We start from the raw sequence: 25,651 nt of genomic DNA on the forward strand, positions 1-25,651 counted from the left end.
GGACTGTTTCTCTATGCCAAGGCGCCTGGCCTTGCGAGGCGATGTCTTGTGAGGCCAGGCGCCTTGTTTACGAGGACACTGTCCTTCCTTGGTCAAAGAAAATGATTAAATGGAACAGACTTGCATCACGTGACCACAGCTTCCACGGCGGTCACGTAACTTCACGTGACACGGGAGATAACGTTATATTTTATAAGTGTTAGTTTCAATATATATATATATAGCGAGCCTTTTACTTTTTAAATTGTGTATATATTTGTTAAACTAAATATGTGAGCGAGTTACTACCTGCTAGCCACCGAAGCTGCAACTAATAAGCAACTAGCCAACCATAGATAACTTCTATAGATAAAAAAAAAACTTTTGAAATTAGTTGACTTACCGACACAGCCAAGCAAAACAACGGAAGTTTCGATTTCGCCATGGAACAGAATGGCTTTGCCGCTTGCCGCTGCCGCGGATCACCTACCGTGTGTCGAGCCCAACACACGGGAGGCGATCCGCGGCCAGCGGCAAAGTCGTCTACGCGTTCTGTTCCATGGCGAAATCGAAACGTCCGTTGTTTTGCTTGGCTGTGTCAGGTTGGAGGGAATTAAGGTTATTTAAGTGGTTCAGAGTTAATAAAGCGGTAGATATGATAATTCACAAGGTGCTGCTAGAGTTATGTGAAATCTTACTTGTGATTTTACTATATAAAACATAATAATAATCAACTTCTCCTTCATGTTTGCTCAGAGGTGTACGGAGCATCCTGTCCGCTCATTGGTCAGTGAATGAAACCTCCGTTGATTGGTCCTCGTCCGAGCGACAGCGATGAAAAGTTGAAATTGTTTCAACTTTCTGGGATCGCGTCCCTGGGTCGCCTGTACACGACACGTGCAAAAGCACAAAATTTCACACGCACGTTTTTCGCATTTCGCTTGGTAGGAGGGAGACTCGCGATTATCGCTTTATCGCGCATGTCTCATTGAAAATGAATGGAGGAGAGGCGATGTTGCCTCCCGTGTGTCGAGCCCATTAGTATTATGTCGTCAGTCACTGCAGGACGATATGTAAACAAAGCAAGCAGCATCACAGAGAAGAAACGCTCTAAAGTGTTTGGGTCTACTTCACTAAATGGGATAGGTAACTGGGTGATGATGAAATCAGCGACAACGATCTAAGTGAGGCATCATCATCGTAATTTGCTCCAGTCGGTAAATAAAATGTTCAAGATAACGTCAGCTTAAAATGTTAGCTTCCGTTCAGCTAATGGTGCATTTGCTTTCTTCTCGGAAATTCGAAATTCCGACTAGAAGAAAGCAAACGCGTACGTAAGTTTGGCTTCACTTCACTACATGTGATAGGTGATTTCTCCTCGAAAATTCTAACTTCTGAGTAAGAATAATAAACTGAAAAAGAATGGAAAAAAGGAATGAAGATACTCAGTAGATTTGGTTCACAGCAAAGATGTTTGCTTCTGTGTAATTTGCAGTTTATGAAACTATAGGGACCCACCACCAGAGTTTGTCTAGAGGGGAAAACAGTGGAATAGGATTACATGGAGCTGGGTTTCAAATTTTACATCATTTAGAAGCAGTTGTTGTTAAAGGTTTTCATATGGAAAAATGTACAACACTAAGATGATAAAATACTAACAGCTGTATGTTATTTATCATCATATTTATCAACTATGGTTATATATACATATATATATATATATATATATATATATATATATATATATATATATATATATATATGCATTTAATTATAAAGAAAAGTGTAAATAATTATTAAACATCAAAAAGTATCAAAAATTGGTACTGTTAAGTATCAGTCTCAATTCGTATGTATGTACCGGGCATTTATACCGTACTGATTCAAATGTTAAAGGTACCCATCCCTAATCTTATCCTATGTAGATAACCAAAATTTAAACAATGTATCCACAGTTTGGGCCCATCAGTGAGCTTTAGGCTTTACCTTTTCCAACATGTTTCACAAATACTGATTTCTTTTCTAATCAAAAACCAAATCTGGCTTTATCCTTTTTACTAGGAAGTATTTTATAAGAAGCAAACTATAGAAGTGGTAACCAATCAAATGTAGTAGTAAGGATTCTGCAATTAACTCAAACTACAATTTCTAAAACATGATATAGAATTCTGTTGTGGTAAATGCTGTTTAAATCCACAGTAACAGGACACTAGGATTCCACAGCAGACTCATGTTGAGTGGCACTCCACAGTGTTACCTCACAGTTGCAGCTTACAAGACAAGAAAACTATAACGGAGCTAAATTGCACTTTTATTTAGCGAGCAGTTTCTGGTGCTTTGTCACCTTTTGCACCCCCTCATCTTTCCAAAATCCTTTGGGGTTTTGTTCTCCTCATACTTTGCTGTCAATTTGTCTTGATGTTTTTGTCAGTTAGAGCCTGGAGGGCGTTAAAGCTGCAGGTTTGTCCAGAGTGTCTCTCTTTTATGTTCTTCCCTTTTTTTTATTACACCGGTATCAAACTTACTATTTCAGGCAGGGAGACAGGGAGACTAACGCGCCAACAAAAGTGGTTTTAAAAGTCAGCATCGGTGACCTTGCCCGCCCGTGGCCATGGGTCATTTGACAAGTGCATGCTGAATTTTGCCTCAGTAGGAATTCCCTTTTCCAGGGATGGTATGGTGAACAGGAGGAGCCGAGTAGACAGGGATGCACAGAGGTGAAACACAGGGACAAAGCAGACTGTCAACACTGTTACACAGGAAAGAGTCTGAAAGGTTAGGGAGGTCCTGCTGAAAGAGCCACTCTGACTAGAAAAACACTTTAATAACATTTAAAAGCAAAAAGATCTAAAATTTTCAGAAAATCAGACTTATTTTTTCCATGTTTTAATTAACATAATAAAAAATTAGCTCCAGTTCCTTACTGTAGCATGATTTTGCTTTTAAATAGAAGTCACTGGCTCTTCCACCAATTATAAACTTGCTTTTTTTTTAACAAAACAGCACCAATTTTCTTCACATATTTTGATTTTAACATGCAGATCAGACAGCTGTAATCATTGCTGGGTATAACAGAACTATATTTTGGGTCAGCAAGTACCTCTCAGATGTCTTACATTTTATAATCACTCTCTCCTCCTTTCTGATGTCCTTCTTAGCTGCTATAAACACTGCTCACTGCAGACAAGATACAGTAAACTTATGTAACATCATCTTCAGCAGGAGCTTGAGCCTGTAGAAGGACAATAGCTTTTTGTATTTACTCTCATTTCCTTCCCTAATTGAGTCACAGACTAAAGTGAAGCCACACAAAGGCTTTTTGTTAGCTACAAGAAACACCTATCCAAACACATTGTGAGAGGGCATGCTGGAGCAATTAATAACCCTCTGAGGCCAGAAACTCGTTCAAACGCAGTCATTTTAAGCCAGTAGGTCACGGCGGCCTGGAATGCCCCAAATAATGAGAATGATCCCAAAGTATAAGTTCATCACGCTCACGCCTGGAAATGATTTTCTGCAAAACAGTTTGCTGATGTTATTTATTTATATTTTTCATTTTAAGCATCAGTTTTTAGTAATTAGACAAATATTAGACATAACTGGAACAAGTGATTGTTTCATGCTAAATTGACCTTTTCACCAGAATTGACGCTCCTCCCTTGAGCCAAACTAGAACCGGAGGGAGAATCCCACTCAGCTACATCCATCCCTATGTGAGCACACATAAAGACTTCTCCTCTGACGTGCTGTTGAGGAATGGAAGTCTTCCTGGCAGGTGGTGTGATTAAACACCACAGCCCTGAATGTGTTAGAAATTGATACCGTTTTCTTCTGTACAGAAATGATCTGTCGCTTCCATAGGTGTTAGTTATTTCCCGATGTTTTCTAAAGCTTCCACCCATTAACACGCAACACTTAGGAGATCGCACGGTAAATGATCGACTTGCATGACAGTTATGGGTCTCCGGCTGCAGATGACAGGGAGCTTTAGAGGTGCAGTAAATTATTTTGAAAGTAAAAGCAAAGCCAAGGCGGTTGCAGGGAGTAAGCATGCCATTAACATTCTCTCTATTAGGATATACACACTTCACATTTCATTTAGCTGACATTTGTGCAGGCTGCTGCAATTAGGGTTATATGAGTTTTTTTTTTGCCACGTACTGGGATTGTTTTGTACACTGCACAAGCTGTTTGGGGGAAATAAATGTGAGGTTTAAAATGGTTAATTGGAGCAGTGAGGGTTTTATTGAGGAGCTGTCTTTTTGTTGCATGCTTTTCCAACCCTTTGACCCCACAGGCATACACCTGGTACCAGGTCAGGTTACAGCCAGGCTCCAAGGCTTGCAGGTCAAGACCTGGTGCTTCACAGACCTCTAATCCCTTGCATGACAGCATATTTGACTGAAGGGCTGAATCTACACACTCCCATGCTTCATTCTTGGGGGGGGTACGGCAATATCTTCTCAGCTTTCCTGTCTGCTCTCGTGTCTCCGTTAACAAAGTGATGATTTAACACAAAAAGGATGTTGGGGTTTTTGTGGAACATTAAACTGCTGTGATTTATGAGCTTACAGTATTATGAGTATATACTTTGTGTCTTTGCACATGTAAAGATAAGGATAGAAAACAGCAATGTGGTCTATCAGATTTTCTCTTCCAATGTTTTCAACTTCTGACAGAGAGATTAACCATAAAAACTCAATGTTAGACCCAGAAACCAAACCTATCATATCAAATTACAAAAATGAATTGCCATTTTATTGTGTTCAGTTGCTTTTCCGTTCAGAGCAGTGACGGAATTTATTTTCGGGCTGTCAAGAGAAGTGGGTAATAAAAAGGCTACTGATCCTGAGCAATTATGTCCAAACGGCCTCCTACCAAGCTGGTCCTTTGACCCTCAGAGTGCATGCTAATTACGCCAGATTATTCTCCCAGGCAGTGTAGGGAGAAGCACACCAGGGGGAGCAGTTATACTGCAATTTTAGACCACAATTGGAGAGCAGAAGAGTTCGAAGTTCCCATCTAGAAAGCTCTCACAAGCAACAGGATGGATATTTCTTGCATGATCACATAAATAATCACATTTCTGTTGGAGACCTGCTACTCAATCTGCCTGCTTGCTCCTGCCTCAAGTGGCCCCAGCTGCTCCCGGTTCAAAGGATTTCAGCGCATTATCCTGTCTGACTGCTCAGCAACATTCACACACACATACACACACCCACATACACAGTTATGAAGCTGCACAGCTTGATTGTAGCTATTAATTTATTTCCTTTTTCTTGCGTCGATTGATTCTTCTTTTGGCTGCAAAACATTTATCATGATTTATGTTAATTATTCAGTCCTGGCTGGTAAAACCATCCTAATCCACTTGTGTTATTTATTTATTTATTCTTCCTCTTTTAAGGAATCCCAGATTGCTGCTTTCTAACCTCACGCCACTTCCTGCAGTCCGATTACTCAGCGTTTCTGCTCTCTCCGTCAAAGAAAGAAAGAGGCATAATGAGTTAAGCTACTGTGTGTTCGCCTCCCTGCATCAGTAGCCTTCAGCACTTTCAATAAAACAAGTCAATGTGTGCAGCAACGCGTGCGTATGTGTGTGTGTGTGTGTGTGTGTGTGTGTGTGTGGGTGTGTGTGTGTGTGTGTGTGTGGGACAAGAACAGCTACCACAGTGACAACAACAATAACAAGACAAACCACAGGAACAACAAAACATTTAGTCTCACACTGGTAATCTGTCACGACAAGCAGCTACATCAGTGTTTGGAAAACAATGTCTTACTTAATGTTCTTTACCTTACGAACACACATAAAACTCTGCAGCTTTATGGAGTGACTTGGACTTTAAACATAATGAAACTGTTCTCATTCTTCCTCAGCTATTGCAAAACCAAAATAAGTCTATTTAAACATTGTTTACATGCATAAAGCTAAATAATGTTGATGAAGTTTGAATTTTTGGTGTAAAGTTGTTCACAAATTCTAAATCAGATGCAGTTCACATTTAGATTTGTGCAGGAATTACACAAATCTGAATTCTACATTTGAGATTTAACCAACCCGGCTGATTTTACACAGATCTCACGAGTTCCTGACTTAAAATAATAATAAAAAAAATCATGTTTTATTTAATCATGCATTCAAGAAAAGAGCATCTCGTATTTTGTTTATTTGAGGCCGTAATGACTTAAACAATGTAAGGTGATAATGGTGTTAAGTAATAAAGTTAAAATCTCTTATTTAAACATACACGTATATTTTTAGCTGCATTTTTCAAGTTCAGTGCACAATTCACTAATGTATAGAAATTAAAAGGATAAAGAAAGTGTGATCAAAAATATATATCTAAGTTAATCTGTGTAAACCTGATTTTTTTATTGACTCGTGTGTGTGTGTGTGTGTGTGTGTGTGTGTGTGTGTTGGGGGTGGGGTGATACTGTCATGGTGGGGGCTCCTTTCTCTTCGTTTCCCCCCCCCCCCCCCTGGATCGGGTAAATGGCTCTATTACCACTCTTCTTTAAGTTGGTTATTGCTCCATATAACTGACAAACTGCTCAGCTTCCATTTTTGTCCCCGACAGTTATGGGCCTGCGGTGATCATGTAAGGAATTTCTCCGGTGCCCTTGGTTTAATAGGATGTGTGTCTTACATCTCTGATAAATACACCCATTTAAGAGAAGTAGCTGGGAATGCCAGCAACCCCCGCCGCTTCATCCCCATGCAATATAACCACGACACAGAGTTTTCTAGTGTTTTAGGGCATGACAACAGAGCTAGCAATCGTGCATTTGGCAGATGGTTTATCTGACTCAGTTGTCAGGGAGGACGGTATTTTAGCAGCTCTTTAAAAGCTGAAATGCTGAGCTGCTGTAACGAGCCAGAGACACGCTGCCCTGTTTTAATAGTGATTGCTGAACTCTGACTCTCAGATTCCATCTTCTCACCCCTGACTTCCCGTCTTGACACAGCAGAGGAGTCTCATTGCCATTCCTCTGCTCTTGGCCTTTTTCTCTTCCTGAGGGAATTACCTCGAGTTGTGCTGCAGTGAAAGAACTGTTTATTAAGTTTCCACTCTGTTAATTTTCCACTTTGTTGTGCCTCTCTACATCTCAGACACTCATTCTCACCACGTCAGTTCTTCCTCTGCATTAGGGTGATTTTTTTCAGAAGCACGAGTTAATATGATTGTGAACAAAGTTTTAAAATGATCTTGTAACTGACCTGGAGGGGCATGTATCGTAAATGATTATATAAGGGTTGAACTTTGTATTTTCATGCCCATTTAGGAGCAGATTTTATCTGTTTGCTGCACACGTTTTACAGTAGCTGCAAATACACTGAGCACGTAAAAAATTTGAGTGAATAGAAACCTGATATAAAGGGTGGGAATATACCGCGGTACTCACGATTGATTAATTAGAAAAATCGACATGTTAAAAAAATTAACGCTTGAGCCCGAGTGGCCCCCAATTGGGGGGCTGATTAAGTTTTGCATTAAATGTATGCCCTATATATGGATAAATATAATCAAGCAGCACGTCTATGAAAACTGCATAGCCTGGCCTACAAGACCATGTAAACATTTTTACATGTTCCAAAAACAACTAAACCTGCATTTCAACGAATCATGACAAATCACTCTTCATGAAGAAAAGAAATGAATAAAAAAAATTCTATTTATTACTGTTATCTTTTCTAGTTTTTTTTAGAATGCAGACAGGCAGAAACTTTATCCATATGAAGTTTATTACAGCAGGAGGGACAGGCATACACACAATATACACAACACTCATAGTAACTCTCAGCAGAAATTCCACTGAACTCTACAGTACACCTCTGCTTTATACACACACACACACACACACACACACACACACACACACACACACACACACACACACACACACACACACACATATATATATGTATATAAGCTCTCACCTACTGCTTAGTTCAGTACACAACATTTACAATGCTCCATGTCCATTTACGCTTCATCAATAATACATGGTGATGTTTAAACATCCCAAAAAATTCCACAATGGTTACCTTTATAATGAGACCAAAGCAACAAAATAGACCTTGTGGTTACAGAAATGCTCATTAAAATGTGAGTATGTCATTCGTGCTTCACTAGCATTTTTACTAAAACAAAATAGCATGGGGGCAAGTTGTCTTGAATGAAAAAATATGGTTGATCTAGATTAATTAATTACAAAGTCTGAATATTTTTAAGCCCCACCCATTTATATATATATATATATATATATATATATATATATATATATATATATATATATATATATATATATATATATATATATATATACGTGTGTGTGTGTATGTATATGTAAAAAGCAAATATGTTTTTTTTATAAAAGCAGTTTAAGACCATTTAAAAAAAGTTAATCAACTGACGTTTAATTGTTTTCTTGATGTAATCAGGCCCAGTCCTTTAAAGTTTTCAATGTACATTCTCAAACGATGTGTATAATAATCATTTTATGGCAGAAATCCTAAAAAGAACCTGAATGTGTGTTGAATTAATATTAATTTAAAATGTAGTTATTATACATTCAAAGAAACTCCACACATTTGTATTTGCCAAAAATGTCTTCAGAGAAAATACTTCTGTTAAAAAAAAGTCCTATGAACATTTCCAAAGATGGGGGTGGGGTACAAATCCATTTATACTTCTAATTTAAGGCTTCTTTATCCCCAAATGTTAAATACTGATGATTGGCCCCCATTTTGTGCTCAAGCCCCACTGGAGGCCTGTTCAGGATCTCCACTGAAGCATTTGTGTGTCTGCCCGGCTCCTTTATTCCACTCTTTTCGCCACACAGGCTCAACTTCACAGGACGGTCGACAGCCCGTGGACAGCAGATGAAATACTAAAGCAGCATATCCTGCGCCTGTTAAGTCCTCAACTAATTAGCAAAAATGGTGTCCTTTCTTTTCTTTTTAGGCATTTAGTCTCGGGGGTGGTAGAGAGGGAGAAAAAGCCTGAGAGGAGGAGACATAGGTTGGGGGGGGGGGGGGGGGCAGAGAGCGAGGGAGTGACTGAGGAGGAGGAGGAGAGGGATCTGAACTCTCAGCTGGGCTGTTTTCAAAACACTCTGTGAAAGCCTCTCGTTTAATTCATAGCTTTTGTTTTTGGAGTCTTTGTGTTTGCCAGTTTGACCATCATCATCTGGTCTATAGATTTTTGGGAGCTTTCTCGCGCAGGGACCTCAGAGTCCCCCCTGGGCTCAGATTCGAGTGGTCGTGTAACATAAAAGCACCTCAAGTGTGGAGTGAAGGAGAAACACAGAGTGAGAAAAGGGGATGGGATGCATTTGTACATCAAGGGATGAGAGCTTTACACTCTCCAGCTCTCGTTTGTGCTGTCTTACCAGGTGAGGTGGTGTTTCCATGACTTTTGACAAAAGCACTCCACCACTGAGACCCTGTTGTCTTGTTAGAAAAGTAAAGTGGTGCAAACTTTGAACTTCTTTTTCCATGTTTGCAAGATGTTGGCACAAATGAGTGTTTTTTAATAACTATATTTATACTAGGTTAACGGGTTTCTGCCACTCTGGAAAGATACATAAACTAAAGATTACATTTTAAAAAAATAGATAAAATACCATCTTTTTTTAGGTTTTCAGATACATGCCCTTTAATATTTGGCACACCGTAAATCATCTAATATTAGCCTGTATTTAATTAACTGCCGGTGTCGGTACAAGACACCTCTGCTCGGGTGCAAAATTGGCTCGGGGTCCTTCGACTGCCGATGACGTCAAAGTACAGCAAACCCACTCGGACAAAATACACTACACATCTATACTGTTGGAAATAATTTAGCAGTTTCGTTATTAAAATAATGTTTCTTAAGACGTAAGTTTGTGTTTATAATGGTATTTGTAAAATAAAACACTATATTTTATTCATAATGTTGAACTCCTTTTTGAGCACATCCCTTGAAGGATCATAGGTATTAGCAACACCTGTGAAATGGTATTTTCAGGAAAGAAGTGTGTCATTTTATTGAAGTATTTTGTGTTTAGACTTTTTGACGTCTTGTCCATGCATAGTTCAGTTACGCTCATAGCTGCTAGCCAAAACTCTGGAGTTAAACGTTTTCTGGCTTTACTAAAGTACCTGTCTGTACTTATTTGATTGATGGTAGTTTTACTTTGTATTAGACTCCAAATGTAATCATTTGGCACGTTTCTAATTCATAATTTGTAATAATGTAATCGGCGATATTAGCATTAGCATTCCTATGGGTTTTTCCATGTATATTAGCATTGCGCTAACCCAGGGATTCTCAAAGTGTGGTGCGCGCACCCCCGGGGGTGCGCGAGCTGCCGCTAGGGGGTGCGCGAGGTGAAAAGTGTAATGGCTGCGGAGCTCAGAGAAGTATGTCAAATGTCACCATTAGCGTAGTCAGAAACTCATTTGTGGGTAGGCTTAAGAAAAAGTAAGTGGGCCCAATAAATGTAATTGAAAACAAGTATATTTTTGCGCACGTGTGTGTGTGTGTCCTCCGCATGTGCCCTAGCTTCATAATAACAATGCGCCGAGCTTCAGCACTCTGGCCTGCGCACGCCGATATGTTCCGTATTTGATCATTTTTAACGGTGTTGGAGGAATCTGAAGGTGGTGAGTCATTCTGGCAGATTGTAATTAACACCCTGTCTCATGCAGGTGTTCTGACATTGTAAACCTCACACACAGAACATTGTGGATGTAACAAAATAAATCAAGAAATGATTCCCATTCAGGCTATTAATAGCGCGCTGAAGATCTGAAGTTCAGAGTGCGTCTGTCAGAGGTCAGACGCGTTCCATCTGAACCACGGCTCACGGGTGCACACGTGAGCACATCTGGGCTGGGCAGAAGTAATTTACAACATTGGTTTAAATAGCGCCAATAACGAGATGCAGTGACTTGAGCTGCTCATGGAGCTGTGCCGCACACGCGCGCACACACACACACACACACACACACACACACACACACACACACACACACACACACACACACGCACACACACACACACTGATTCAATAAGCGCGCACGCTGCGTACACTCCGGCGCGCCGTCAGACTGAAGACAGAAATGAGAGCTGCCTCCTCCGTGATAAAAACTTTTAAGAGGTTTTATAACATTTTTCATTCCAGGTCAAATTAAGATATTAGCTTCTATTTTGGGATGACGTATTAAAGTCAGGTCCGCTCCAGCCAGTGACTCCGAACCTGCCACAACTCATGTTACTGCAGCATTTGTTTTCCAGTCCGCGTGGCAGCGGATCGCAGATTCAGCCACACCATAAAACAGCAATAAGTCGGTCTGAGGCAAAAGTGAACCTCGTGGCTATATCTTTTCCATCTTCTCCCCTATAGACATTTGATTACGCACAAGTAGGTGACCAGCTCAGGTTTACGCAGAGCAGAAGGAAGGAGAGCGCTCTGGCCGCACAGGTTAAACGTTCCTACTTTAAGAAAACTGTTAAATTGCATTGTTTATGTGCTACCTGGGCACTCTAAATATTTATTTAAAATTAAATCAAAGGAAATTGTAATGGTATCGAATGTTTTTTAATTACTATTTAAAAAATGAAAGTGATGGGGAAAAAAGTCGATCATGTTTTTTTTAACCCTGTCTGTTTAGCTTGACGTCTGATATATATATATATATATATATATATATATATATATATATATATATATATATATATATATATATATATATATATATATGTATGTATAAAGCCATGCCCTGATGTGGGGACTGGGGGGTGTGTCGACATGGTCGGGACATAGAAGGGGGTGCGCCGCTAAAAAAGTTTGGGAACCGCTGCGCTAACCACTCGCTGCCAAATTGCAGCCTTTGCGATTAGAAAATCTCCTTTTGTCACATCGCAATTTAATTGCACATGCAGTTAATCGTTCAGCCCTAATATACAAGCAGCTCTATGCTAAAAGTGTATTTTCAAAGAGGTAATGATGGATTTCTTTGTAAAAGTTGTCCATCTTTCCAACAGAAAGATTTGCCTGGACCAACGTAACGTGATAACAACGTAACGTGATTACGTAATTCCGTAAGGTTCATGTTCAGCCAATCAACTACTTAGACGTCATCGGCAGTCGACGGACCCCGAGCCAATTTTGTACCCGAGCAGATCTTGTACCGACACCGGGTATCATATGTTGGCCAGTGTCTGAGTCGGCGGAGGTGAATAATGGCCGTTTTTTTATTGTGGCCAGGAGGAATGTGGTAACCAGCAAGTACCACAGGGGAGCGGTTGTGTCATCCATCTCACTTTTGATTTGCCAGTGATAGACCGTGAGGGTAATTTAACCGTGCGGAGACGAAGAGGAGGCGAAAATTTGATATCAAGTTCAAAGAGAACGTGCAGATTATGCTGCAGAACACTCTGGGGAGCAGTAGGGGTTGCATGAACTAGTCACTAGTCGACTTCACCGCTCTATAGTGACTTTTTATGCCTGTCATCGACTAGTCGCTGTCACGTGATAATGACCGGCAAGATGCAGTCCTCGGAAAAGACAACAGCCTGCTGTCAACAGGTGACAAGCTCCTGCACGTCGGGAAGCAACGCGCTGTGCCAGAGCGTCGGTACCGGCACCCGCCGTAAAACGGACATTTAACCAAATTGTGACGTTTACCCTCTTGCAATTTAACATTCCCCTCACCCCCTTCCTAACCTTAACCAGCTTGCGCATGCAAAGCTCTGATTGTTGACGCGCTCCAGACATCTGCGTCCTGAGCACGGCCACAGTAACATTATCAAATCAGGTGTCGCCACCTCAAAAACTAATTTAACACGCGATCGTTCATGTTGGGTCATTTCCTTTTATGTTTTTTGTTTTTTTATTCTTTTATTTGTGCCTGATGCATTTCGCTGCTGTGGATTGGGGCGCATCACCTGTTTTGTGCTCGGTGACGCACATAACTGATGTGGCCGGGAGCACTCCGCTGTTTTTGCGGTCGGTAGATCTTTTAGAACTGCAGTTCAAAGGTAACTCATAAGGTGAATATATATGAACCCAGGTAGCAGTTTTTCTTCAGGACTGAGAGGAGATGCAGGAAGATAATAAACAGGCAGGACAGAAAAATAGTCAAATAAAAACAAGTTAGTTTTTATACCTGGTGGTTGCAACAAACAAACACCACTGAAGGTAATCAGAAGTGAGGAACAGAAAATGAAATAATTATTTTAATGTTTAGAGCAGCGGGAACTCCGAGAGGCTGCAGGTGCATCAGTGAGTTTGCGGCCGCTGCGCAGGGGGAGGGGGGAGAGGGCTGAAGCAGAAACTACTGTTGTTAAAAGAAATGTGTTTAACTTTGAAAATGTGGGCGCAATTTTAATTGTCAAGAACTCCAGCGAACCATTAGTTCATTTTGCTCAAATAGAAATAGAGGCCTGCCTCTAATTCTGGTCCTCCTTCCAATAAAGGCCTGGAGCTTGATGAGCTTGAGTCAAATACAGACCCGGGCCTGTATTAGAGGATTTACGGTAAGTTATAGAAACTCATACAATTATAAATAAGGCAGACTCATGCAGAAAACATCTGTAGTTGTTGTTGGTAAACATCTGGTGTTGTGACTGAGAGGGCGGAGCCATCTTTGCAAAAATGATTAGATGAGATGCTTCTCATTGGCCATTTTTTGCAGGGAGATGCCAGATGTTGATGACAACATCATGAGTCTGGAGTGGACTTCTTTTGTCTAGTTACCGAGAAAAGGAAGAGTTAGACAGTTGATGGTGTAATCAGAGTAGGTGAAGTAACTGATCTTCAAACATCTCACCAGCCTCCTCATTTGAGTTAGTTCAGTCCAATTCAGCTACCTCTCTAGTCGAACTCGCTGACATAAAGATAAAGAAGTGTCCCATCTTTCTTCCAGTGATCAAATATGAAGCAAAAATATTCTTTACAAGCAGTGCATTCGTGTATTTTGGTCTGAGCACTGAAGACGGTTGATTACAGTTAGCCATTTCAGAAAAAATGTATTTTTGCATAAACAGCAGGACAGTAGAAGTGTAAAGTCAAAGGATAGAAATAAAAGATGTACTTTAACCCTCATTCTTTCCACGGGACATGAAAGCGGCGCGGAGCAACCACAAAACGCACCACGCCACAATTACCACCGTAGTGGATGGGGTTCTTTCCACTGATAGCTATGTGCAACATTTAAAACATGTCCCTGAAACAAATGGACACTGTCATTATGTATCGAGTCTATTTTTTATGCGCTACACTTCCAAAACACATCAAACTCAGTTGAAATGGAGCCAGACAGGAAGTCAAACACAAAAGCTATGCAAAACATCTGGAAGCTTTCAAAATAAAAGTCACATGCAGGTAAACGTATGTCATTTCCCGTAAAACCTCCATAGTTGATGTAAACAAAACTGAAAAATAACCACAGCAATTTCACGATACAAGCATCTGTCGTTCTCTTTGATTTTTATAGTGTGGACTTCTGAAATTACGTTTGCAATTCTCCTGTGATTTTTTTGACTTCATGGTGGAATGCTTTCACTCCCGTTGTGCTTTTGGGTAAAACACTGCTATGACGTTATGCTTCGTTTTCATGTCCAGAGGAAAGAAGGGGTGGGGCTAATGTGTTGGCGCAGACACAACATTGTCGTTTGCGCAATGACTTTGTGTCAGCGTGTGACGGTGAATGAAGCGGATGCAAGGATCCATATGCGGGTGAGGGAAGCAGGTAAGCAGGCACACAGGAACGATTAAAGGTTTTAATAGAGAACACGCTAACATAGAAACAATGATCCAACAAGAGACACAGAACTGAAGGGGTGGAAAATGTGACGCAGGTGCGAGCAATTAACAGAGACACATGGCTGAACAGAATGGGGAGACAGGACAGGGTGTGACAGTACCCCCCCCCCCCCCGCCACCCCTACCCACCCACACACACACACACACCAAAAAAAGGGTGTATTCCAGACACCAGTAGGAAAACAGAGCAGGGCAGGAGGAGGGGGACCCGGAGGGAGGGGCAAGAGGGACCGAGGGGCCGATGGAGAGGAGGCAAGGACCAGTAGAGTCCGGGGGCCTGCGTCTGGGGCAGAGGAGGAGGCGATGACCGGCTCTTGGGGGCCTGCATCTGGGGCAGAGGAGGAGGCGATGACGGGCTCTTGGGAGCTTGCGTCTGCGGCAGAAGAGGAGGCGACGACGGGCTCTTGGGGGCATGCGTCTGTGGCAGAGGGGGAGGTGACGACCTGCTCTTTGGGACCTACGTCTGCGGCAGAAGAGGAGGAGACGACGACGGGCTCTTGGGGGCCTGCGTCTGGCGAGGGCAGGACCGGCGTTGACCGGAGGCAGAGACGCTGGAGGAGACGTCCTTGACTTTTGGACTGAGGTGGCGGCGACGACCTCTGGGCTGGAGGCGGCCGCGTCGACCTCTGGGCTGGAAGTGTCGTCGTCGACCTCTGGGCTGGAAGCAGCGTCGTCGACCTCTGGGCTGGAAGCGGCATCGTCGACCTCGGGGCTGGAGGCGGCGTCGTCGACCTCGGGGCTGGAGGCGGCGGCATCGACCTCGGGGCTGGAGGCGACGGCGTCGACCACTGGGCTGGAGGCGGCGGCGTCGACCACTGGGCTGAAGGCGGCAGCGTCAACCACGGGACTGGAGACAGCGTCGACCACTGGACTGGAGACGGCGTCGACCACGGGACTGGAGACGGCGTCGACCATGGGACTGGAGACGGCGTCGACCACTGGACTGGAGACGGCGTTGTTGGACTGAAGGGCACGTCGACCTCTGGACTGGAGGGCATGTCGACCTCTGGACTGGAGGGGACGTCGACCTCTGGACTGGAGGGAACATCGACCTCTGGACCGGAAGGAGCGTCGACCTCTGGACACGAAGGAGCGTCGACCTCTGGACGCGAAGGAGCGTCGACCTCTGGACGCGAAGGAGCGTCAACCTCTGGACTGGAGGGAGCGTCGACCTCTGGACTGGATGGAGCGTCGACCTCTGGACACGAGGGAGCGTCGACCTCTGGACACGAGGGAGCGTCGACCTCTGGACACGAGGGAGAGTCGACCTCTGGTCACGAGAGAGCATCGATCTCTGGAGTGGATGAGGCGTCAACCTCTGGAGTGGATGAGGTGTCGACCTCTGGAGTGGATGAGGCATCGACCTCTGGAGAGGATGAGGCGTCGACCTCTGGAGTGGATGAGACATTGACCTCTGGAGTGTATGAGGCGTCGACCTCTGGAGTGAATGAGGCGTCAACCTCTGGAGTGGATGAGGCGTCAACTTCAGAGAATGAGGAGGCGTCAACTTCAGAGCACGAGGAGGCCTCGACTTCAGAACACGAGGAGGCCTCGACTTCAGAACACAAGGAGGCGTGGACTTCAGAATACGAGGAGGCGTGGACTTCAGAACACGAGGCGTCATCGTCTTCAGAACACGAGGAGGCGTCGACATCAGGACACGAGGAGGTGTCGACATCAGGAGACGAGGAGGCGTTAACCACTGGACTGGAAGAGGCGTTGACCTCTATCGACTTCTTGTCCGGGTGCGTCAGCTTCTGGTCCAGGGGCGTCGACTTCCAGTCCGGGGGTGTCGACTTCTGGTCCGGGGGTGTCGGCTTCTAGTCCGGGGGTGTCGGCTTCTGGTCCGGGGGAGTCAGCTTCTGGTCCGGGGGCATCAGCTTATGGTCCGGGGGCGTTGGCTTCTGGAGTGGAGGTGGAGCCGCTGCAGGAGGAGCTGCCGACTTCTGGGCTGGCCGGCGCGGGGGAAGAGCCTCTTGGGTCACCGCCGGGACCGGAGCGGACCGAAATGGAGGCGCCGGAAACTGGGAGAGCAGGGAGGACAGACCGTCCAGCTGGAGCTCCGGGAGACTGAGGCTGTGATGGAGTTGGACCAGCTCAGCTCGGAGACCGGCGAGCTCCGCTGGTTGGACCGCGGGCTCGCTCCTCTGACCTTGAGACGAGGGAGCTGCTGACAGGACTGAAACCTTCTCCTGGTGATTTGGGGAGGATAGGGTGTCCAGCTGGAACTCCTTGAGGCTGATGAGCTGACGGATCCGGCCAAGCTCCGCCTGGAGACCGGCAAGCTCTGTCAGCTGGGCTGTAGGCGTGGTTCCTCCGTCTGCAGATGACGGAGGTGCTGATTGGACCAGAGATGGGACTGTTGGTCTGACTGGGGGCGAGTCCAAGCTGGTGCGCCGAGCCGGGGCAGCGGCGAGCTTGCGGCTCCGTCCTGGGACACGGGGTTGCGGTCTTCCCCACGCCATGGGCCAACCCCGGGGGGAGCACACAGCCAGTCTGGTGCCCACCTAGCAGGAGCGATCTGGCAGCGTCTCCCGGTCCAACCTCTCTTCTGGCTCCGGGAGGGTGGAGAGGATCGCCGAGGCTGAAGTTCGGTGGCGGCGTCTGCGGCGAGGCGACGCCGGAGGAGGAGAAGCCGGCCGGTGGTCCGAGGAGAGAAATTGGAGCAGGCACTCCCACGGGAGAATCTCCCCGCTGGATCCTTTAGTGGGTTGGATCATTCTGTCAGCGTGTGGCGGTGAATGAAGCGGATGCAAGGATCCATATGCGGGTGAGGGAAGCAGGTAAACAGGCACACAGGAACGATTAAAGGTTTTAATAGAGAACATGCTAACATAGAAACAATGATCCAACAAGAGACACAGAACTGAAGGGGTTTAAATACAAGAGGGCTGGCAGCTTGGGTGATTGGAAAATGAGAGGCAGGTGGGAACAATTAACAGCGACACATGGCTGAACAGAATGGGGGGACAGGACAGGGTGTGACACTTTGTTACTTTGCAGTGGTACGTCATACTTTATTTGCATAGCGCAAAATTAGTATAAATTCTGACATATTTTACGGTGTTTTTGCTACATTTGTTTATAGATTTTCTTCAGCTGTGGTTTGTTTTTTCAGCTGTTTTTAGTCATATTAGATTTGTGTTATATTTTGAAATAATTAGAAGAACTACCACTCAGAAAATCTTCTAGGAAGAAATGACAGATTTCTAGATTCATTGAGGATGATCCAGATGTGGACTAAATAGTTTTGCCGTCACAACAACTTTTTACTTTCCCCTGCTGACAAGCCAGGGGAGGAAAAGGTGCAACTCTGTGCAAAAGAATCGCTTCCTGAATGTGCAAGGAGTGCTACATTGGGCTTTGTCTGCAGCTGGACCGCTCTAAGAGAGTTAAGGTTTTAGTCATGAAGTTGCTTCATTCATTAAATGGAGGAGAAAACTCAAAACGGATAATGCAGCCGGCAACTAGAGGGCACTTTGGTTCCTTTGGGCTTGCTTTCTTACATCTAGTTACTGTGAGTGCCTTGCCTAGTGAACGAGACCAAACTCTTGCTTTGTAAAGTTTGCTCTAGGAATGCTCCATTGGAACCTCAGCAGCCCCCCAGCAGCATTCTGGCAGGCCAATCACATCTTTTTATTGGGGTTTCAAATCAATATAGTAATTGGTCCCCAATGGTGAGCCAATCACAGTGCTTTATTGGCTTTGTGGACCCATCAAGAATTTCTATCGGTTGGGTGGGTGGGATGGTGTCCTGCAGTGGAACAAGATGGCAACAGCTTGTTAGAAATGGCTTTTACATCAATTTAAAACAATCTGTATTTGGACTTTATTAGAATCAGGAGCAGATAGATGTTTTAAGGAGCAAATTTCAAGTTACATATTTTTTTCTAAATCACATAAAATGCAGTCCAGAAATTCTATTTGAAATGCTTATTGTGGATATTTTGTTTTAAATTACATAATGGCACAGCTTTTTGAGGAAAAAGTGGCCTTTCTCAGCAAAACTTCTAAAATGGCTCCTTTTTCTAAATCTGAACCTCTGACGTAACCAAAGGGAGTTAGAAGCTAGGTAGCCTCAGCTCATTGTGGAGAGTGGGTAGATTTAGGGTAGAGAGGTCATGTTATCGAGTCAGTGTGTGTGTTTACTAGTTTTGGACTATGCTCATTTTAATAAACTATAGTTTGTGAAGGCTGTACCAACTCCAGCCTGTCTGGACATCGACTCCATGGGTTTCTAAATAAGAGAAACAATGCCTCTATCTACCTGCCTGAGGGCATTTTGTGTAGCTGAAAAGACGGACTTCTGTAGCCCACATCGGTCGGTATCGGGACAGGGAGGTTCACGCTGGGCTCCAGAGACCTGTGGTGGGGGTTAAAAAATTAAATGTGGCTATCTGGAACTCAGATCACCATTAGAACGGGGTCAGAACCAACTACCAAAAGAGACGCGCCACTGATTAACCCCAGAGCCACGCACACTGCACTGTACTGATGTAAAGTTTCATTCAGTACAAACTTTAGTTACACCAATCTAACGAGACAGAGCCTGGATTTGTATTCTGAACAGTTTAAACATGTTTAAAACGGAGGCATGACGCATATAAAAATTTGCACCTGCTCCACTATTATGGAAATTAAACTAACAAGATGAATAACATAAAATTATTTTAAGCACAGACAACATCCCCCACACTTTTGAAAAGCTTGCAACGCGCCTGGGTAGAACCCACCCCACGACCGAGAACCGTCAGTGGAGCATTCCCAGATTAAATAATATATTGCTAGTGAATGCTAGCTGCTTGCCAGTGAACCCTTCCAAGATGTAGCAATGTTGCAATCACAACAATTAATGCAAATTCAACCAACATCCAAAAAGTTTGTTGAATTTGAAGTTTTGACAAATTTCTAAGTTTTTTATCCAGCTTGGACCAGTTGACCTTGTCTAGTTTTATTTCTTTGGTACAAATCTGCAATATAAAAATTAGTGCAGAGTAAGCTTTTTATTGAACACATTTTCTTTTGAAATCATTTTTAGAACATTTTCAGTTACGTTTGTAAAATTGTTCTTTCAATGAAGTTACTGCAATGAAATTTTGCAGCCTTGATTTAAAAAGCACAACAAAATCAGACATATTATGCTTTAACAGTCCTAGAAATTGTTAGCCAGATACTGGAAGGACTGTATTTGTTGAAAATTCCTCTTCCCTGTTTAAGTTGACTCAGTACAACTCTTCTTAGGCTACATTCAGGAAATAAAACACTCACACAGTGGCTGAAAAATTTATGAATTGTTCGAACTGTTTGGATAATTTATCCAAAAGGTGTTATTGGCTCTGCCTGACCTTTCACAAATACGGATGTAAAAAAATTGTGTTTTCTGAATAAATAATTAACTCATTCACTGCCATTGACGACTAAAGTCGTCATTTTAGATCCGACCGTTCACTGTCAATGATGCATTTTTTTACTGTTTGAGCATCAGAACGAGCCCCCGCGCTGAGAGAACAAACATCTCAGCCCTGAAGCTGATCTTCATCCGCATGCGTCACACGTCACACAATCAGGAAGCAGAACTTCCATGTGTTAGGAGAAGGTTTTGGGCCGTTCCTGTAAAAAAAGTGAGGCGTGAACCGGAAAAGCGCCTGCCGATCACAATTCAACAACGGATTATGAAAGAATGGATAACGCTCGAAACATGCAGATTCTTCCTGATGTAAGAAGTGAGTCTCCTCTTTGTTTTGGTTGTTTTGGCGTTGACATCACAGTCAACATCAACAATCCTAGTGCGCAACGTTCTGTGACTCTTAAAAGAACAGTAAAAACGGTGAGAAACGCTGGCAGCGAAGGCCGTTAGCGATCAGGAAACGGCTGGCAGTGAATGAGTTAATACAACTACATTTTTCCTAACATGTTATTTGTGTTTATGGTGAAAAGACCGTTTATGAAAGCCTTTTTGAAGAAAATCAATAACTTACATTTTTAGTACTGCACTTGTAAATTAATGGAACAGTTTAATAATAGCACAAATATTGTGGATTTGTAAATTGTATAATTAGCTGTGGCACATTTTTAGATACATATAAGTTTTCAACCTTTTGTTTAAAATTTTATCTCTTTTCAAATCCTTTTGGAAGAATTTAAAAATAAATTAATAAAGCATACCAACAATTCAACCCAATGTCGGTTAGTTTTCTATATCATCCAAGGTCTAAAATGTTGATTGTATTCTTTTTATGTCATCTAGTAATTACATATTTTTCAAAACACATAACAAACTGAATGTCTTGGAAACTAAATGAAACATACATTTTCAGTCTTTGCACACAGGAATCTTAGGTCAGTTATTGCAGAGATGCTTTGACACTAATGAATTTTCTGAAGCTGAGGTCAAAAGGAATCTTTTTTTTTTAACAACAGCTTTTCATTCTTTTTTTTTCCACAACGAGGCTGCTTTTAGAGAAAACCAAAGATGCTAAATTCTTAAAGATAGTGGCACAAAAAAGGAACCAATGTCTTTTCATCTTTCATTTACCAAGAGGATCGATTGGTCAGAAGGTGATGCTTTTAAATGTGCTGACATCTCTGGTACACTTTTAAAGCTCATTCTCAGAGCATGCTGGTAGTACAGCTTTGTACAGCTGGAGTTAGATTTTACTGCTACTGCAAAAAATAAAAATGTTGATGCACACTAATGCCTCCATCCAGCACAGACAAATTCAGTGTTGAAACTGAAAAAAAAAATATATATATATATATATATAAAATTTCATTTTGTAATATTACAGATGGCTCAAATTTGTTGTTTGGTAAAAAAAAAATCTTACTTTATTTTCTTCATTAGCTTTTCATTACATGCATTTAAAGGCCCTCTGATACAGGCTGTTAGGTCCCTAAATGACCGGTGTCAGAGCTTGGTACACATCATTCCTGGTGAAAGCTGAACTTCGCCAAAGCTTCCCTTTATCATCGATTCTGTTCATAATTTTAATAAAAGAGGACTTCTAGGCACAGCTAAGCTGTTGAGGGGCTGTTATGGTGGCCTAAGGATTGAGTCTCTGCCTTTTGCAGATGATGTGGTCCTGCTGGATTCATCAGACAGTGATCTCCGGCTTTCGCTGGAACGGTTCGCAGCCGAGGGTGAAGCGGGTTGGACGAGAATCAGCTCCTTTAAATCTGAAACCATAGTATTGAGTTGTAAAAGGGTAGAAGGCCTTCTTCAGGTCAGGGATGAGGTCCTGCCTCAAGTGGAGGAGTTTAGGTATCTTGGGGTCTTGTTCACAAGTGAGGGAAAGATCGATTGGCGGATTGGTGCTGCATCTGCAGTGATGCGAGCATTGTAGCAGGCCGTCGTGGTGAAGAGAGAGCTGAGCCGAAATGTGAAGGTCTAAATTAACACGTTGACGTTCCCACCCTCACCTAAGGTCACGAGCTTAGGGTAGTAACCAAAACAATGAGTTTGCAAATACAAACAGGGAAATTAATTTTCCTGCAGGGTGTCTGAGCTCTACTTTAGAGATAGGTTGAGAAGCTCGGTCATCCGGCGGAGTAGACCCGCTGCTCCTCCACATCGAGAGGAGCCAGTTGAGGTGGTTCGAGCATCTAGTTAGGATATCTTCTTGATGAGGTTTTCAGGGCACGTCCAACCGGAATAAGACCTTAAGGAAAACCCAGGACACGCTTGAGGGTCTATGTTTCTCAGCTGGCTGGGGGACGCAAGCTGACCCAAGTGGCCAGGGAGAGGGAAGTCTGGGCCTCTCTGCTTAGGCTGCTACCCAAACGACCCGACACTGGATAATCGGTCGATAATGGATTAATGGACTGATAGCCTTAAAAAGCGTAGAGGAGTTGTAAAGCTGTACAAAATTGCAGGCATGTGTGAAAAAACATGCAATAGGTTAAAAAAAATTCTAAATTTTGTTTTTTGGATCAAATAATGCAAAGTGGACTAATAAAGAAAAAATACAAAATTCAAGAGTTACCCTTCATAGAGCCTCAATTTTTCTACAGCCAAGATACAAGACCCCCCCCCCCCCACAAAAAAAGAAGAAGAAGAAGAAGAAGAAGAAGAAGAAGAAGAAGAAGAAGAAGAAGAAACTGACTTTCCCTATTGTAAAGGGAAAGAAGGGAAGAAGCCCCAAACATGTGCTCGGGTAATAAATTAGGAGCTGTCAGTATTACAATGTATATTAATGGTCACACCTCTTTTTAATGAGTTTGGCATTGGCAGCTGAGAGGAAATACAAGTCATCATAGCGCAGCTCATGCACACCCAGATGAAAGAACCTATAATAAATCTTGTGAGAGCAGGGCTCACCATAAATATGTATCGCATAAGGCATCTGTTTTACATTCTGCATATAAATCAGCCGGAGTGCTGAATATCAATGAATCAGACGCTCGACGCTTGATTTGATAACAAATTGACTCTGAACTTGGGAGGGGAGGATTTAAAGCCTCCAGAAAAAGTGGGGAGTGCTGGGTCAGTTAAGACTTGTGAGTCTCTGACACGTGTCTCCCCTAACGGATAACACCTCAGTTTTTTTTTATTTATCCCTTTTTTTTCCTTTTTCTTTTTTTCCAGGGTCAGGTTGGGAACTAATCTTTTTTGCATCATCTTTTCTACTCTTTCCTCTTTCACATGTCACAGATCATGTTTTTTTACCTGCACCTCAACAGGTTTAATCACAGAGCATTTAGATGCAGCCCCCATGAGAAGTCATCTGTACTGACTGCATCATCACTGTATAACCCTGCTGTAATTGTGGCAATAGCTTGGTTTCTTTTCACACACAGAACCATTTCTAATTCTATCTTCTTGAAAATATTCAAAAATAAATGACAAATTTATGCATGCTTCCCTCCACAACAGTTCGGTCTGTGGAGTTGGGGATGCTTCATTGACATGACAGCTGGATGTTGCTTATTTTCAATCAAAACTGCAAAACAAAACAAAAATGCAACAAACTGAATATTCTTTATGAAAGATGTGACATTTTTACATGAAACTGCTCTAAATATATGTAAATATAATGCCTCGGTCTCTTCACCCACCCAAGTCACATATCCATGTTTCTGTAGGATGCACACACATGTAGCTTTAGCCTAGCACTTTTGTTTTTAAAGGTAAGCCCAAAGCTTTGCTGTAGATTATTGTTGTCCAGTCCTTGTTCTTGTGGACCACCATCACACACTCACCTCACTCGGTAGAGGCCTGCTCATTAATTACTAATTCAACATAGGTGTGTTGGAGCAGAGAGACAACAAAACATCTGCTGGACAATGAACCAAAGACTACAGCTGGACATTTCAGTGGTTGATGATATACACAAATTATTTACAATTAGAAAAGCTAATCAAACGAAAAAGCACAAAAGGTTAAGAGAGTGCGAGGATGTGACCTGTCCTCTGCCTGTCACTGAAACATAGACTGGAGAGATATCAACTCCCTATGACTCTAGGATGACACAGTTCAGAAAACAGATGGATGGTTGGATGGATAGTTGGATGTTGTTGATCTGTAGGAGGAAAGTGGAATAGCCAGAGAAAAATCTATGCATGCAAACTGCAAGCAGAAAGGCAGCAGCTGGTGTTGAAGCTATGTGCAACAAGCCATGTACAATCTGAAAATTCAGTTTTAGTGCATCATGGATCAGATTCATGTCAAAGCTGCAGGTTTCTATCACATAGTTGTATTCACATGACATAAAAGGAATAGTAAAAATGTGAACTCCTTTAGTTTAGATTAATAAGACTACCATCATTAAGAATTATTTTATGTTGTTATTTATTTAGCTAAACTATTAATAATGAATGATGTTATAGAAGGTGGCTTAAAAATAATGAATAGCTTACTTGTAAAATAAGCTTTTGCTACGGAAGTATCACTATAAAGTGGTAAGAGTTAATTTATATAATAATTGTATCTCACATAGTGGTTTATGTTCAATGTGTGAAAAAAATCACTAATATTCCTTGTATAATTTAACTATATTTAAACAATTTAAAATGCTTTCATCTTTAGCTTTCATTCTTACGCACATTACACACTTGCAGGTTATATGAGTAAGTATCCTTGTTGAGGATGTTACATCGTTTAGCATGTTCTAAACATGCTGACATGAATGAAAAGCTCTGGTTGGTTTCTGTGGGAGGATCAGTTTGACAGCAATCTTGTAAATATGGGTGGGATAAAGTCACTGATACATCATGAACACATGAAAAGTATTCATTTCACTATCAATCTAGAGTTGTATCATATATAACTGGTTGTTAAGACCCAGATCTGTCCCATGTTTGTGTTTTTGATGCAGACAGAATGTAAATGTTTGCATATGTGCATTTCTGACAACATGCTGGTAGTTTTATTATGTGCAAAAACGCATGAACACAAACGCACTACAAACAGTTGGTTTACACAATCTGTACCACACAGCTGTTTGGGTTGGATGAGATACTTCGCAATTCAACTTTCTGACAAAAAGCGAGTCGTAACTGTCAAAATAAAACTAAACTAGAACTTTAATGACAAACGCAAAGTATCTAATGTCAGCAGGTGGGGTCTTACATTTCCCTGGGTAATCAAAAGACCAGGTGTTCATCCACTGGTGTTAACTTCTGAAATACAATGGTAGGATTTAAATACAGGGGGTTGTTGCTTTTTCAAGTTCGATAGTAAAAAAAAAAAAAAAGTAAATAAATAAATAAATAAGAGAGAGAGAGAGAGAGAGACCTCAGACAACAAAAATAAACGACAACAACAAAAAACACACACACACAAATGTTACACTTAAATACGAAATATAAACAGCTGATAAATCCTTGTATCAACAAGTCCGACATCCCCGAGGATTGC

This window comes from Nothobranchius furzeri, chromosome 4, assembly GCF_043380555.1.
Source record: "Nothobranchius furzeri strain GRZ-AD chromosome 4, NfurGRZ-RIMD1, whole genome shotgun sequence".
In the NCBI taxonomy this organism is placed as follows: Eukaryota; Metazoa; Chordata; class Actinopteri; order Cyprinodontiformes; family Nothobranchiidae; genus Nothobranchius; species Nothobranchius furzeri.